At 43.7% G+C, this 18,041-nt stretch overlaps 1 long non-coding RNA gene across 1 annotated transcript in view; it reads right to left on the bottom strand.

Annotated features, from left to right (window-relative positions):
* Window positions 1-661: 661 nt before the first annotated feature.
* LOC105498831 (uncharacterized) overlaps window positions 662-18,041 on the bottom strand; it is a 46,482-nt gene continuing 29,102 nt past the window's right edge. Inside the window, exon 3 of the long non-coding RNA XR_011613023.1 lies at window positions 662-809. This is a non-coding gene — a long non-coding RNA (uncharacterized lncRNA). The remainder of the gene's footprint in view (window positions 810-18,041) is intronic.

Genomic DNA, 18,041 nt, shown 5'->3' with positions numbered 1-18,041 from the left:
TCTTTGGGAGGCCGAGACGGGCAGATCACGAGGTCAGGAGATCGAGACCATCCTGGCTAACACGGTGAAACTCCGTCTCTACTAAAAAATACAGAAAACTAGCCGGGCGAGGTGGCGGGCGCCTGTAGTCCCAGCTACTTGGGAGGCTGAGGCAGGAGAATGGCATAAACCCGGGAGGCAGAGCTTGCAGTGAGCTGAGATCCAGCCACTGCACTCCAGCCTGGGCGACAGAGCGAGACTCCATCTCAAAAAAGAAATAAAAACAAACAAACAAATAAATAAATACCATTCTCCACTAAAAGAAGACTTGGCTCCTTCGAGAGATGGCTGATTCTAGTGCTAGGGCAGGGAAAGAGTAATAAGAGCCTGGAATGTCTTGTGCTATCAGGAAAGAATAAAGCAATCACAGCTACTGAAAGCTTAACAAAAGGCCGCAGAGGCCAGCTTAAAGGGGCTCCCATTGATCAAATCTGAAACAATTTGGTCATCAAAATACATGCTGAAAATAAGATTATACCCCATTGAGTAAAAGAGGAAAGCACAAGTCCATAGTGATAGAAATAAATAAGTAAATAAATTAAAAATTGAAGAGACTTCCATAGTTCCAAAGTAGATCCCCCCAAAATGCTTATTAATTACAAAATAAAAAAGAGTACCTTGATAGTGAAGGAGGCTGGCAGACACCAGCTAATCAAGAGATCAAAGTGAACATTGTAAGTAACGGGGCAAATCAAGCTCAGGTGGCACCTGCTAGTGCATTATGAGGACATGGCATCACTTCTGTGGTATTCTTGCCCAAAATGCAGAACCTGAATCAGATTACAAAAAAAAAAAAAAAAAAAAAAAAATCAGGCAAATCCAAACTGAAGGACATTCTGAAAATAACTTGTGTGTAATCTTCAGAAGTGTCAAGGTCATGAAAATCAAAGAAAGACAAGGAAAGGGGAATTGTTCCAGATTAACCAAAGCTATGAGTCATGTGACACATGCCCTGGCTTGGATTCTTTTGCTATAAGAGACATTATTTGCACAACTGATGAAATGTGAATGGGTCTGTGGATTATAAGCTTGTAGGAAATCAATATTAATTTCCTGATTCTGATGGATGTATTGTGATTATGCAGGAAAATGTCTTTGTTTGTAGGAAATACATACTGAAGGGTTCAGCTGTCATGGGGGCATCAAATGAGCAAAATACTTAATACATCAAATGAGCAAAATACAAAATAAAATAATGTATTTGCATTGTATTTACAACTTCTCTAATGTCTGAGTTTTTTTAATTAATGAAATTAATAATACTGATAGTCTTTACCCAGAATAACAAATGGTATCTATTTTTAATATCAGCCAAAGTCCAGTCAGGAGACAGAAACTGTAATAGCTACTTAAATAGAATTTCATACAAAGAACTGGCAAATAAGTAAAACATTATTAACTAGGTGACTGAAATGGCAATAAAAGAATTCTGAAGTACCACAAATATTGCATTTGCAAAAAGCAGCTACCACTCCTAGGGCTAGGGAAATAAAAGAAAAAAAGTGGAATTGTTAAAACTTAGAAATCTTGAGGTGGATCCCCATGGACCTAGGCCCCAGACCTCCGAGGAATCTGAGCTCAAAAGGGACAGTCAGGGACATTGCCATACAGATGATAAGTATGTCAATTCTCTATATCAGTGTAAGAAAGTCTCACAAAACTTAGTGTCTTTGAAATTTATTTTTACCATACTCATGGATTCTGTGGGCACTTTAGAAAGAACACGATTAAGGTGACTCTGTCAATCATTTTGGGGGCTTCAACTGGAAGAACCAGAAAGCTGGGGGTGACTCCATGGCTAGGGTCAGGAATCTCGAGCACATGTGGTTTCTCCATGTGGCTTGGGCTTCCTCACAACATGGCAGCCTTGGATTTCTTACACGTCAGTCGGAGCTTCAAGAGAACCAGGTGGAGGCTGTACCACCTTTCATGACCTAACCTCAAAAATCACAGGGATTCTCTTGCCTGCCTGGATTTGAGCACAGGAAACACAGATACTGCTCAGCATGGGGGAATGGCAAGGTCACCTTGCAGAAGAGCAGGTGTGATGAGGATGTAGCTGTCTTTGGAAAATACAGCCTGCCCATAGGTAAACTTACAGGTGTCATCATGGAAAAGGCAATCTGCAAATCTCAGACTGCTATGACAGGAGGTTAAAACCTAAGCACCAAGACACAATAGAAACAAAATTACAAATTCAGATCTTCAAAAGAGATGGCTCAGAGCCAGCCAGTTTGACAAGTCCTGAGCCCCTCTACTTCAGCAAGGGAGGAGCACTGGAGAAAAGATTTTAGGGGAAGGGTTTTGGAGAGAGCTTGGGGGAGAGGTGGGCCCTGTCTCTTTCACTCCTGTCTCCTGAGGGGCTTCAGCCAGGGGAAGCATGAGCATGAGAGGCTTGGGGAACACCCTGGAGGGGAGTCTGATTCCCACCCAGGGAAGCCTGGATGAGACGAGAGAGCCGTGTTGAAGCAGTAGCAGGGTTGGGAGAAAGGCAAGCTCCTGCTACGCTTGGGAGGAAATGCCCCACGTTCAACCAGCAGAGGGGATGCTGGGTCCTGAGGGCATGATTTTCGAGACTTGGAGCAGAATTCAAAGTTTAAGTAGTGGTCAGGCATTTTGTCAGTTCTGCCTAGAAGAACCTGCCGGAGCAGGTCATGGGCCCTGAAAATCCCAGGCCACGTGAGGTGAACAGCAGGAGAACCAGGCCTGGGTGTGTGGTGGCCTCCAAGGGACTCCAAGCAGGGGCCTCTGAGCCCCCTTCCAGAGGTTTCCATGGAGCTCACAGAAGAAAGGACCTAAGGGTTAAGTAACTCACCCAGGGTTGCAAGTAGTTAGTGGCAGCACTTTAAGCACCTGCCAGGCCTGGAGGATGCAAAGACAGATTAAGATCCCTCTATCTCAAGTGTAACTCCCTGGGAGCCCCCTGTGCTGCCCGCCTGTAGCAGACAGCTTTGGCCACTGGTGAAACATGGGTTGTACAAAAAAGAGAGACTGATGGTGCCTTTTCCACTCCCACTGCCTCCCCTCAGTGTGCCCAGCTGCAGTAGGCAGAGGGTCTGACCCCACGTCCAGGTCCTGGAGTTTATTCTTGTCTCAGAAAGGACATCCCAATTGCCAAGCCAAGGCAAGAGTGGGTGGAAAGGTCACAAGGCCTGCCTACGTTCTCTGGGACAGGCAAGGTTGCCCCCATGAAATAAATCACAAAGTGCAGTGGAACATAAAAGTCAAACTGGGACATTCTTGTGGAACAGGCTGGGCGTGGCCTCAGGGAATTCCATGTATGGGTCACAGGGCAGGCTGCCCAGAGGTGCTAGAGGGCTGAAACAGCTGGCTGGATGAAAAGAAAGAAAGAAAGAAGTAAGCAGAGAAGAAGTGGCATTCACTAAGAGGAAGGTGCTCCCAGGGCAGCCCCTCTCAGACCTGAGCAAGTATCAGAACCCTGCCTGGGAGGAAAGAAGGAGCCTAGGGAGGTTTGCAGGCCTTCGCAGTTGAGCATCTTACACCAGAGTTCTTCAGGCTCCCCGTTCAGGTTCAGAGCCAACACGCTGGCAGCTGCTCAGGGCTGCCTGTTCAAACACAGATCACTGAGTCCCAAACTCAGTAAGTCTGAGCTTGACCTGACAATTTGCATGTCATCCCTGGATGTAGCTGAAGCGGTTGGACCAGGGACCAGAGTTTGAGAACTGCTGGCATGAAGGAACACTGATTATGGTGTGGTGTAGCAGCAAGGGGCTCACCTCGTGCCTAGGGATCACACTAGCTTATTTTAAACACCGGCATTGACAGCGTTAGGTAGTGTACAGCTTTAGTAGAAATTGAAGATTAATGGAAATACTGCAGAAAGTAAACAAATAGATAATGTGCTATATATGCCATCATCAGCCCATAGGCCCTAAGCAAACACTGCTCCTCCTAGGGACAGTGCCTGGGAGGGAAGTAACATGGCCCCAAGAAGTTCAATGGGCCTTTGATGCTACGCAGGATAGCACAAAGCTTGGCAGGTTCCTCCATCTAGGTAGACAGCCAAGACGGGAGTGGCTGAAGTAATGACTGCCTGCTGAAATGAGAATTCTTTCATTTGGTAAATCAATAATTACAAGCACACTGGGGAAATTAAGCAAAGAAAATTACATCACTTTAGTGTTGCACTAGAATCATACATGCCTACAAATAACAAATCGGGAATTCCCCCAGCAGTTATAAATAAAGCACACACACTGCACACTTGCACAGGGACGTGAGTAAGCAGAGTGTTTGCTCCTCATCAATGATAACACACGTGTGAGCTGGTTGTAAATGTGAAGGTTGTAGCAGCTACAGGAACCATTGCTTTAAATTTTCTGTAGTGTGTGTATGTGTTTGTGTGCATGTGTGTGAGCATGTGTGTGCACATGTGTGTGCGTGTGTTTGCCTGTAAGTGTGTGCATGAGGCATTTCCCCGAGAGAAAGAACTATCTTTTTCTCCAGGAAAAAAAAAAATCATTGAATGGAAAGAAATGGCAACAAACCATTTGGAAATCTAAACATCTACCTTAAGGACCAGTTCGTAAAGCTGAACAGAAACGCTCCAGCCCACAGATCCCATGTGTCCACGTGTTCACTTCCTTCCCTCGCGGTTACTCTGGTCCTTCACTACTTTCTGCTACGTAGGCTCTAGCCCTTCAGACTCACTCACCTATAGCCACGAGCCTTAGCAATAATTGGGAGAAGTGGGAGGGGATCTCTTTCATTTTAGGGACATTTCAGGTACAAGGGAGTATAATTATTACATACCCATGCCAAAATTTGTATATTTTTAAACCACCTGCATCTTAATTTCTAAAGTTAATATCCTAATTTTATAGGAAAGAAAAGAGGCAAAGTTGGAGAGGTGAGTGTTATCCAGAAGTTGACTCAGTGGAGGCTGCGGGACTGTGGTGGACTCCTGGGCCCCAGACGCCAGATGCACACTGGTCCGGCTGCCTGTGCTGCCCACCTCAGGCAGACCCACCTCTTCTTCCTTCACACTGGTGCACCGAATCTGCCCCTCAACACCTTCTTCAAGGCCATCAAGGTTTGCTGAGCATTTCTCCAGTCACATCTCCACGAGCTTCTAAAGTGTTTGCGCACTTGTGCACTCATGTGAAAGCACATTGAGTTCTGAGAGTGGGACTTACATACATGGCGCTTTCCAGAATGGAGGGACACGGAGGGCTAAAGGCCTGGGGAGGAGAGGTAGGCCTCAGCATGCTCAGCCCAGGGCCATTTGCCTGAAGCATTCACCCTGTCCAATGCTATCTCCCCTCTTCACCTGCCATCACCTGCCATCTGATGGACTCTTACCTCCATGCCGGCAGAGCCAGACCAAGGGAGGGGCCAGCCAGGGATGTGGACAGGACCCTGATAAAACCCAGACATAAACACCACTCTGGGAAGCGAGGCACCTCTGGAAGTGTAAGGGGTAGAAGAGATGGCGTTGGCCAGAACTTCCCCCAGATATGTGACTTGAGAAGAAAACACTGGGAAGCCATCCCAGTGTTCAAATGTCTTTGAAAGACATTTCTTTTTTTTTCTTTTTTTCTGAGATGGAGTCTCACTCTGTTGCCCAGGCTGCAGTGCAGTGGTGCGATCTCGGCTCACTGCAAGCTCCGCCTCCTGGGTTCACACCATTCTCCTGCCTCAGACTCCCGAGTAGCTGGGACTACAGGCACGCACCATTATGCCTGGCTAATTTTTTTGTATTTTTAGTAGAGACGGGGTTTCACCGTGTTAACCAGGATGGTCTTGATCTCCTGACCTCGTGATCCGCCCGTCTTGGCCTCCCAGAGTGTTGGAATTACAGGCGTGAGCCACCACGCCCGGCCTAAAGACATTTCTTCTGAGCTGGTTATGCAAATTTGGGGCCAGAACTGAACCGCTCGGGGAAAGAGATGGGTGAGGCAGAGGTGTCATCCAGGACCTCTTTTCTCACGCTCCAAGGAGTACTCTGCCTCTCCAGATCCACGTCAAGTGTTACTCAAAGACTCCCAGCTGGAAAGGTACCATGTTTGTTCTGGCCTTGCCTTCCACAGGTTTCAAGCTGGTACCAAATGAAAGCCTACGGCTTCCTTCCTAATGGGGGAAGATGGCACACCTGCTGGCCTTGTCTGCATCAACAGAGGGCACCGACTGTCCTTCTAAGAGGCACTCATGGAGTCTTGACTCTCAAGCCAGGCTCACTTTTCATTTTACACCTCCAGGTTTATCTGATGATTAACTGCACCTTCACTCTGTCTCCCCCACCACTATGCAAGTATACCCCTTTGATTTTCTTTTTAACAATCTGAAGCCCTCCTCCTTAAAAGAGAGTCTCCATCCCCACCACCCCCAAGTCCTCACAGTTTCTTCAAAATCTTTCCAGATTAGCATCACCTCCCAAGGACCCCTCTCTGGATATTCTCAACAAAATTCATCAACCAGTTATATTAAATGTCCTCCCTTGGCAAGTTTTCCTTTCCTCCTTTTGTGTCCCCCTGCCTCAAACATTTCTCAGGTGACATGAAGTCACAGTGCTCCTCTTAGACCCTGCCACCCTCTCCCTTTCCCCACACAGCTTTGCCAGCATAAAAGCACCGTGCCCTCTGAGGACACAGGCTGCTTGGAAGGTGATGGAGTCACATTTACCAACTGCTAGTCCCCAGGAGAAACACACAGGACTCCCAAGATGACCAGGCAGCAAATGTCAGCAGCTTGCACTGTTCACAGTCCTGGACTTTCCCCCCGCCCCCCCCCCCCCCCCACAATTTCTGCCTTATCCTCAGAATCTGGCTACTTTCATTTTTGGAGCCTCTTCAGCTTACAGAATCAGCCAAGATCATTGTTGTGGAGTTCTTGAGGGAGAGACAGCCTGAGTGTTCTAAAAGGTGGGTGCCCTGAGCTGCTATGTTTGAGCCAGCTGCTGCATGGAGCCTTCTGAAGGTTCGAATGTTGGCACTTCAATATTGAAAGAGGTTCAAGGAGGAGCAGAGAGAAAAGAGCTCATTCTTGCTGTGGCACAAGTTAGGAGTGTGCAATGTTCTGGATCCAAATCAGCCCAACAAAAGTAGGAAAAAAAAGGCATCTTTGGAATCTGCCACAACTTCCCTTTTTGTCTTTTAACTCCTATTATTCTTATGAAGTGAGGATAGGTTCTCACAAAGCTAATGAGGAGGGAAGAAAAAGGAAAAAACGGTGAGCAACTGTTTCACTGCAGTGTATACTTAAGGCGTATTTTGACTTATAATTCTGACAACATTACCTTCTGTGATAAAGGTATTATGAAAACCATTTTACAAATGAGGAATCCAGAGCTCAAAGAGATTAAGTAACTTATTTAAGATACTACAACTACTGTTATGTAGAGATAGGGTTTGAAAGCAGGTCAGTCTGGCTTCGGAAGCACATTGGTACTAGAGTTCTAATTAATTCAGCCAAGAAACAGTAAGTGCCAACCTTGAGCCCAGAACTGTGACAAGCACTACGGGGCTAGAGAAGACATCTCATGTATTTCCACGTGGGGCTTAAGATTTAGTTAAAGAGATACGAATAATAAACATGAATGAATCAGCAAGAATTACAAGTTGGTATACAATTATGGTATATAATTATGTCCTAAATTACATGACGCATAGTAAAAGACTGTAAGAGTTAAAGAGAAGGAACATCAGGGAAAGTGGTATAGTTCTGGGCTCAAAGTGGCGGTCTAAATGAGTTAATATTTTATCAATAAAAGCAAAAGGGGAGAGTTTTTGGTTCCAGGCAAGAGGAAATAAGCACATTCCGCCCTATCCCTCCTGCTAATTATAGCTGAAGATCTAGATGAAATGCATAACGCAACCATTAGAAGTCCCTGAAAGGCGGAGAAAAGAGACTGACTGGGGACTTCAGGACTCCACGTAGAACCTGATGGTAGCTCTTTGGGGATTTTCGGCTTCCTGTATCTCTTGCCCTGGTTCCTATATCCGCCTGCAATCCAGAATCCCCAATAGGCACTGTCAAAAAGGTAGAGAAAACCCAAGGAAAACCCACTATCTCTAGCCAAAACTTTACAGAGAACAGCCCCACAGGATGAAACCACACAGGCTTACTCAAGGCAAAACCGTGAAAGAGGCTGTGCCTTTCCCCACCTACACCGTATCTGCAGAGACTCTTTGGGTTGTCAACCACTCCCCTGCCCCAGCCCCTGCACAAATGCAAGCAATAGTAGCCTCCCTCCTCTTCACCACTGGGTGCAGTAGAGACAGTGGAAGACAGTTCTGGTGACCATTCCCACCCTACAGGGAGCGAACATCAGCAAAGGCAGGTTGTGTCCCCTACACACACTTGATGCATCAGCCACAGAGGCAGTGGAGTGGAGCTGTGCGAACACCCTCCTTCCTAGCCAAGGGAGCACGCCAAGGCAGTGCCTCTCAACCCCTCCCACCAGACACAGTGGCCACAAAGACTGTTCGGGGGAACGCTGTCCAATATCCCTGGCCCGCAGGAGGTGAACAGCAGCAAAGGTGTGGGACAGTGGGAAGGGGAAGTTACAGAGAAGAGGAGGCTAAAGAAAGGTATTTTTGTTGTTGTTGTTTTGTTTTGTTTTTTTGAGACGGAGTCTGGCTCTGTCGTCCAGGCTGGCGTGCAGTGGCGCGATCGCGGCTCACCGCAAGCTCCACCTCTAGGTTCACGCCATTCTCCTGCCTCAGTCTCCCAGGGACTACAGGCGCCCGCCACCTCGCCTGGCTAATTTTTTTTGTATTTTTAGGAGAGATGGGATTTCACTGTGTTAGCCAGGATGGTCTCAATCTCCTCACCTTGTAATCCGCCTGCCTTGGCCTCCCAAAGTGCTGGGATTACAGGCGTGAGCCACCGTGCCTGGTTTTTGGTTTTTTTTTTTTTTTTTTTTTGAGATGAAATCTCCCTCTGTAGTCCAGGCTGGAGTGCAGTGGTGCCATCTCAGTTCACTGCAACCTCCGCCTCCCGGGTTCAAGCAATTCTCCTGCCTCAGCCTCCTGAGTAGCTGGGACTACAGGCACCTGCCACCACACCCGGCTAACTTTTTGTATTTTCAGTAGAGACGGGGTTTCACCGTGTTAGCCAGGATGGTTGGGATCTCCTGACCTCGTGATCTGCCCGCCTCCGCCTCCCACAGTGCTGGGATTACAGAGGTGAACCACCGCACTCAGCCAAGAAAGGTATCTTTTAGTCTAGGTATAAAGCTCTGGGAATACCCCCAAGTAGTCCGTGTGTGAAATGACTTTGAGAACTGAACTATGGTGTGGAATGTTGCCCAGGTTCCAGATTAACTCTGGGTCATCCACAACACTGCTGTGAACACTTGAAACTATTGACATTGGAGCCACAGTTCACAGAATTAAGCCAGGATATGCATTCTAAAGTTAAATGGGTTGACTCCCTGATAAAATGGAAAACTTAAATAGGAACCAAGACTGCATGGCATAATATTCAAAATGTCCAGGATACAATCCAAATGTACCTGTCATATCAAAAACCTCAACTTGAATAAGAAAAAAACAATCAATAGACACAAACAGCAAGATAGCACACATGTTGAAATTATCTGGCAAGTATTTTAAAATAGTGATTGTAAAAATGCTCCAACTAGGAATTACACCTTTCAAACAAATGGAAAAATAGAAAATCTCAGCAAATACAAAATATAAGGCAGAACCAAATGGAAATTGTAAAACTGAAAACACACTAACCAAAATTTTCAAACTCACTGGATGGGCTCATGTGTAAAATGAAGATGACAGAGGGAAGAATTAGTAAAGTAGAAAAGATACACAGAAGTGAACCAACCTGAACAAAAGAGAAAAAGTAGACTGAAAACCTGAACCGAGCCTCAGAGAGTTGTGTGGCAATAGCAGAAGATCTGACATTCATGTTGTAGGAGTTTCAGAAGAAGAGGAGAACGAATGTGAGGGTGAAAACGTATTTGAAAAAGTAGTGCCTGAAAAATTCCAAAACTTGGTTACAAGTTACAACTTAACCTACAAATTCGAGAAGTTTAGAGAATTCCAACTAGAATAAATCCAAAGAAATCCACACCCCAATACATAATAATAAATTTTTGAAAACATAAGACAAAGAAACAATTTTTAAAGCAACCAGAGATAAATAAAGCATTATTTTCAAGAGAACATGATTCAAGTGTGTCTGGATTTAAAGAATAAAAGAAGAGGGAGCACTTTCAAACTCATTTTATGAGGCTGGTATTACCCTGATATCAAAGCCAGGTAAAGACACAACAAGAAAAGAAAGCTGCAGGGCAATTGCCTTGATGAACACAGCTACCAAAAATCTTGTTAAAATGCTAACAAACCAAATTCAGCAGTACATTAGAAAATCTCTATACCATGACCAAGTGGGATTTATTTCAGAAAGGCAAGGATTATTCAACAAACACAAATTAACCAATGTGATACATTAACAGCATGAAAGAAAAAAACTACATGATCATTTCAAACCATGCAGAAAAAGCATTTGATCAAAATTTAACCTCAACTTATAATTAAAACTCTCAGTCAGGCATAGTGACTCACATCTGTAATCCCAGCACTTTGGAGGCCGAGGCAGGCGGATCACAAGGTCAAGAGATCGAGACCAGCCGGGCCAACATAGTGAAACCCTGTCTCTATTAAAAATACAAAACTTAGCTGGGCGTGGTGGTGTGTGCCTGTAGTCCCAGCTACTCGGGAGGCTGAGGCAGGAGAATCGCTTGAACCTAGGAGGCGGAGGTTGCAGTGAGCCAAGATCATGCCACTACACTCCAGCCTGGGCAACAAAGCAAGACTCCATCTCAAAAAAAAAAAACCTCTCAACAAAACAGGCACAAAAGGATCTTTCCTCAACACAATAAGGGTTGTATATAAAAAGTCCACCGCTAACATCATAATCAATGGGGAAAGGTTGAAAGCTTCTTTTCTAAGATCTGGTACAAGACAAGGATGCCCACTCTTGCCACTTCTTTTCAGCATAATATTGGAAGTCCTAGCCAGACCACTTAGGCAATAAAAAGAAATAAAAGACCTCTTAATCAGAAAGGAAGATGCTAAAACGATGGCATGATCATACATGTACAAAACCCTAAAGACTCAAAAACCAACAACAAAAAACAATTCATTAAAGTTGCAGGATACAAACTCGACATGAAAAAAAAGTAATGTTTCTATTCACAAACAACAAGCTATCCAGAAAGAAAATCAAGAGAACCACTTCATTCACAATAACAACAAAGAGAATAAAATATTTAGGAATAACTTAACCAAAGAGGTGAAAGACTTGTACACTGAAAACCATAAAACATTGATAAAGGAAATTAAAGAAGATACAGATAACTGAAAAGATATCCTGTGTTCTTGGATTGGAATAATTAATATGGTTAAAGTGTCCATACATCCAAAGTGACCTACAGGTTTAACATGATCTCTATCGAAATCCCAGTGGCATTCTTAGTAGAAACAGAATAAAACAGTTTTAAAACTCATATGATACCACAATAGTCATTATGGAAAACAGCAGAGAGGTTCCTCAAAAAATTAAAAATAAAACTATCACCTGATCCAGCAGTCCCACTTCTAAATATACATCCAAAGGAAATAAAATCAGGATCTCAAAGAAGTAACTGCATTCCCATGTTCCTTTTACCGTTATTTACAATAGCCAACATATAGAAACACAAGTGTCCATCAATAGAAGAATGGAAAAAGAAAATGTGATATACACACATAATGGAATATTATTTCACCTTAAAAATAAGAAAATTCTACCATTTCCAACAACATGGATGAACCTAGACAACACCATGTTAACTTTAAAAAGCCGATACAAAAAGACAAGTACTGTATGATCTCACTTCTATCTGATATCTAAAATAATAGAACCCACAAAGAGTAGAAATGATGGTTACCAGAGGCTGGGGGGAGAGGGAAATGAGGAGATATTGGTCAAAGGGTACAAAGTTTTAGTTATGCAAGATGATAAGTTCTGCAGATCTAATATACAGCAATGAAACTATAATTAACAAGAGTTTATTGTATACTTGAAATTTGCTAAGAAAGCACATCTTTAGTGCTCTCAACACCAGAAAAAGCGATAACTATCTGAGGTGATTGATATGTTAATTAGTTTGAAGTGCTTAATTTCACAATGTATATGTGTATCAAATCATCAAATTATGCACCTTAAATATATACAATCTTTAATGGTCAAATATATGTTAATTTAAGATATTAGTAAAAAATAAAGATAAAAATCATGTTATTTGAAGGCAATTAAAAGAGAAAACTATTTTTTAAAACCCAAATGATTCTAGATTGGTGATGAGAATTCATGAACATGAAAAAAATGTGGCACAATATATTTCAAGTACTGAAAAAAAAGAATAGTTTTTATCCTAATAGGTTTTTTTTCTATAAGAGTCTAATAACTTATAACTGGGAAAATATCCTTCAGGAATGAAAGTGAAATAAAGATAGTCTCAGATGAAAGAAAACTTTTTTTAAAATTCAGCCAACAGACTTGCTATAAAACAAATAATTGCTAAAGACAGTTCTACAGAGAGAAAATAAATAATAGGTCGGGTGCAGTGGTTCACGCCTATAATCCCAGCAGTTTGGGAGGCCAAGGCAAGAGTATGACCTGAGGTCAAGAGTTCGAGACCAGCCTGACCAACATGGAGCAACCCCGTCTCTACTAAAAATACAAAATTAGCTGGGCACGGTGGTGCATGCCTGTAATCCCAGACACTCAGGAGGCTGAAGCAGAAGAATCGCTTTAACCTGGGAGGCAGAGGTTGCAGTGAACCGAGATTGCGCCATTACACTCCAGCCAGGGCAACAAGAGTGAAATTCTGTCTCAAAAAATTAATTAATTAATTAATTAATTAAAACTTGGAAAATCAGGAATAAAAAACAATGAAAAGGTAAGCATTGTGTTAAAAATAATAGATTATTTTTATTCTCTTAAAATTTCAAACACATGTTTGAAGGTAGAAAGCAAAAAATATAATACTGTCTAATATGGGACTTAATGTACATAGAGGTAATATTTAGACGTGTCATAAGAAGGGAGGTGGATAAAGGGACGCAAATGGTGGTAAGGTTCTACATTTCAACAGCTATTCAACAGTCTATGACACGAAAAAAGCAAACGGGTAGAAAATATACAACTTGCAAATGCTGATAGAAAGAAAGCAGGAGTGTCTGTATTAATGTCTGACCAAGTAGCCTTTAGACCAATAAAAGTTACCAAGGATAAAGAGGGGCATTACATAATGATAAAAGGATTACTTCACCAAGAAAATATAACAATCTAAATGTGTACGCACCAAACAACATGAAGCCAAAACTGAACGATCTGGAAAGAGAAATGGAAAAATCCACAATTGTTATCAGGGACTTCGGTGTCTCCTAATAGATACAAGATCTAGGCAGAAAATAATCAAGGCTATTGAAGAACTGAATAACCATCAACCAATGAAATCCAATTAACATTTATAAAACACTTCACCCAACATAAGCAGGATATACACTATTTTCACACACTAATATTATAGATAAAAGATCCCGATCCATAAAATAAAATTTAACTAATTGAAAACAATGTAAATAATACAAAGTATGTTCCCTGAACACAATGGAATTGAGCTAGAGATGAGTAACATAAAGATAACAGGAAAATCTCTGAGCACTTGGAAATTAAATGACACATCTCTTTTTTTTTTTTTTTTTTTGAGATGGAGTCTCACTCTGTCGCCCAGGCTGGAGTGCAGTAGCGCAATCTCAGCTCACTGCAAGCTCTGCCACCCGGGTTCATGCCATTCTCCTGCCTCAGCCTCCTGAAGAGCTGGGACTACAGGCGCCCATCGCCACGCCTGGCTAATTTTTTGTATTTTTAGCAGAGACGGGGTTTCACCGTGTTAGCCAGGATGGTCTCGATCTCCTGACCTCGTGATCCGCCCACCTCGGCCTCCCAAAGTGCTGGGATTACAGGCATGAGCCGCCGCGGTCGGCCTAAATGACACATTTCTAAATAACACATGGTTCTGAGAGAAAGTTGCAAGAGAAATTGAAAAATACATTGAACTGAATGAAGACAAAATGACAACATAAAATAAAATCTGTAGGATACAGCTAAAGCAGTGCCTAGAAGGAAGTTTATAACACTAAATGCTTATATTAGAAAAGAACACAGTTCTCAATGAGCAATCTAAGGTTTCACCTCCAGAAACCAGAAAAAGATGAGCAAAATAAATCCTAAGCAAGTAGAAGGAAGGAAATAATGAAGATAGAGCAGAAATGAGTAAAATTGAAAACAAAAAAATAATGGAGAACATTGAGCTAAAAGCACCGACTCATGATAAACTCTCAGCAAACTAGGAATGGAAGGGAATTTCCTTAATATGATGAAGTGCATGCATACACACAGTCACAAAACCTACAGCTAACAGCATACTTAATGTAAAAGATTGAACACTCACCTCCTAAGATTAGGAGTTAGGCAAGGGATGCACTCCTGCCACTCTGTGACGGTTAATACTAAGTGTCGACTTGATTGGATTGAAGGATACAAAGTATTGATCCTGGGTGTGTCTGTGAGGGTGCTGCCAAAAGAGATTAACATTTGAGTCAGTGGGCTCGGGAAGGCAGATCCACCCTTAATCTGGTGGGCACCATCTAATCAGCTGCCAGTGAATATAAAGCAGGTAGAAAAACGTGAAAAGGAAAGACTGGCCTAGCCTCCCAGCCTACATCTTTTTCCCGTGCTGGGTGCCTCCTGCCCTCAAACATCAGACTCCGAGTTCTTCAGTTTTGGGACTCGGACTGGCTCTCCTAGCTCCTAAGCTTGCAGAGAGCCTGTTGTGAGACACTGTGATCGTGTAAGTTAATACTTAATAAACTCTCTCTCTCTCTCTCTCTCTCTTTCTCTCTCTCTCTCTCTATATATATATATACATATATATATATTTCCTATTAGTTTGTCCCTCTAGAGAACCCTGACTAATGACACACTCCTATATTCAACACAATACTAGAAGTCCTAGCTAGTGAAATAAGTCAAGAAAACAAAATAGGCTGGGCATGGTGGCTCATGCCTATAATCCCAGCACTTTGGGAGGCCGAGGCAGGTGGATCACTTTTGGTCAGGAGCTCAAGACTAGTCTGGGCCACATGGCAAAATCATGTCTCTACTAAAAATACAAAAAAACATTTGCTGGGCATGGTGGCAGGCACCTGTAATCCTCAGGAGGCCGAGGCAGGAGAATCACTTGAACCAGGAGGCAGAGGTTGGAGTGAGCCAAAATCATACCACTATACTCCAGCCTGGGCAGCAAGAGCAAAACTCCATCTCAAAATAAATAAATAAATAACCCAGTCTCAGGTATTTCTTTATAGCAATGCAAGAACAGAATAATATACAAATTCTCCCAGCAACAATGTATTTCAGCATGCAGGCAGTATAGCCATCCACAGATGCTCACACCAGCCTGGGTGGCCAGGCTTCTTACAGGGCATCAGTCCTGTAGACATGCATGGCCCATGTGACTCCTTAGTTAGTCTCCACCTCCTCCAGAGGTCAGATTGATACTGCATGGCCCAAGGCCTCCACCATAAATCACATTGTTAGCAGAAGTTATCTGGAGTGGCCCAAGGTGGACAGGTATACAAGCACACTCTTATCAGGAAGGGTAGTCTAAGGGTTTAGAGTTTTTCTGCCAGGAGCCAGCCAAGGGCCAGCCCTTCCTCTGAAATGTGCGAGGTTTAAAAATCCCAAGCCTGTGGAGTTAACCCTTTACTGCATGACATGTGATAAAATTTTAAAGAAATATACACCAATAATGTTAATAATAATTTAAAAATGAGTGCATGTAACATCTTATGAAGTCCAAGTAAAGTCTGCAGTTTAGTTAACAATGCCATACCAATGTAATTTTCCTGTTTTTGGTGATGGAGGATTGTTCCATGGTTACTATGTAAGATATTACCAGAGAAAGCTATAAATGCACTCCGTAGTATTTTTGCAACTTCTTGTGAATATAAAATTATTTCAAAATAAAAACCTTTTTAAAAAAGTAAATGACAGGCAAGCCTGATGAGGCAAGGGAGGACAATGAAGATGTGGAGGACTCTGACCATCAAATAATCTGTAAATTGCAGGCACTGCTCCAGGTACAAGAGGTAGAGCAGCACACTGAGCTCATTCTAGTGGACAAGGCAGACTAATGAATAAAAAAGCAGTGAGCGCTGGAACAGAGGAAATAAGCAGAAACGGTGATTCATGTGACAAAAAGGCCAGCAGGGCTGGAGGCACTGCTCCAGGTGGGGCTGGGGGAGCCCCTTAGGGGCTCGGAGGTGACAGGAAGGCACTTGTTAGAAGAGCAAGGGAGGCCAGGTGCGGTGGCGCCTGTAATCCCAGCACTTTGGGAGGCCGAGGCGGGGGGATCACCTAAGGTCAGGAGTTTAAGACCAGCCTGGCCAACGTGGTGAAACCCCATCTCTACAAAAATACAAAAAGTAGCTGGGCATAGTGGTGCACGCCCGTAATCCCGGCTACTCTGGAGGGCTGAGGCAGGAGAACCACTTGAATCTGGGTGGCGGAGGTTGCAGTGAGCTAAAATGGCGCCATTGCACTCCAACCTGGGCGACAGAGCAAGACTCTGTCTCAAAAAGAGAAAAAAAAAAAAAAGAAGAGCAGGGGAAACAGCAAGAGACAAAGGCCCAGAGATGGGAAAGGGCTTTTCACACATGGGGAAGAGAACATCAGCTGCGACAGAGCTTGGAAGAGGAACCTGGGCTGAGACCAGCTCAGGGTGTTGGCCAACCCCGGACTTCCCAGGGCTTTTCAGGCCTTGGAAAGGGATTCGGATTTTCATGTGAATCTGAGTGACTGCAAAAGACAGAAGAGTTTTCCACCAGAGCATGATGTAATCTGATTTATATTTTTTAAAAATAATAATTCCTTTAAGAAGAACAGGTTGGAGAAGTAATGCAATGGAAGTAGGTCAATCCATCAGGAGGCTCTTAGCCAGGCTGACGAGAGGTGTCAGAGGCTTGGGCGGGCTGGTAATAATGGGGAGGAGTGAATGAATTCACACTAAATTACAGGGACAAAATACACTTATAGGAGATGATGCCTGAGGATGAACTTGTGGCCAGCTCTGGGCAGGGGACGAGGGAGTGAGGACATCAGAGGCTCCGTGTCCAAAGTCTTCTGTCGGAGATGGGAGATAGAGAATGGGGTGGTGGGCTGATGGGAAAAATCAAAAAAGAGAGAGGACGGATGGTCCAGGAAAGAGAAGGAGACATAAGGGAGAGAAGATGGGAACTGGGGCTCAGAAGACAGAGACTCAGGCAGAGCGAGGATTTGACTCCAGAAGACAATGGGGTTTTCCCCAGGGCATATTTATTTCTCAGTGAAAGGCGAGGTCAGTTGACTCCAGTTGGGGGTGAGGGGGTGGAGCTAGAGGGGAATTTTAAGCTAAAAGAAAATATAAACTCCAATGCTCTCAGAGTCTGAGATGAGAAAGCAAAATTCCTGTAAGAGACGCTGCTGGCCAGTGGTGAGTGAGGATATACAGAAGGAAGATGAGGGGCCTTGCCAGAAGCAGGGCCAGCTATTCCCACTAGACGATGCCCTGCATTCTTGAATTGCAGGGAAGCAGAAATGCATGACACCATGAAGCACAGGCTGGTACTTCATCAGCTACTCATCACAGCGCTAAGGGCTGTGGAGACACTGCCCTCTGTGTGCCACCAAGCCTGAGCATGAGCTTTATCAGTAGCCTAAGCCTTCCCGACAGGCTGGCATCACTCACCTGGATGCAGGGAAGACGATGAAGGGTCTGTTTTCCCTTCATCAGTTTTTCCCTCCCAACATCAATTTCTCCTTTTCTAGTATCAATTTCCCCTTCCCATTGTCAATTTTCCCTTCCTAACATCAGTAATCCTTTTCCAATGTCAATCTAATGTCAATATTTCCTCTTTCCTTTCTTTTTTTTT

This window comes from Macaca nemestrina, chromosome 14 (genome assembly GCF_043159975.1).
Source record: "Macaca nemestrina isolate mMacNem1 chromosome 14, mMacNem.hap1, whole genome shotgun sequence".
Taxonomy (NCBI): domain Eukaryota; kingdom Metazoa; phylum Chordata; class Mammalia; order Primates; family Cercopithecidae; genus Macaca; species Macaca nemestrina.
The sequence above is the reverse complement of the archived record's forward strand: the minus strand, read 5'-3'. Positions and strand labels throughout refer to the sequence as shown.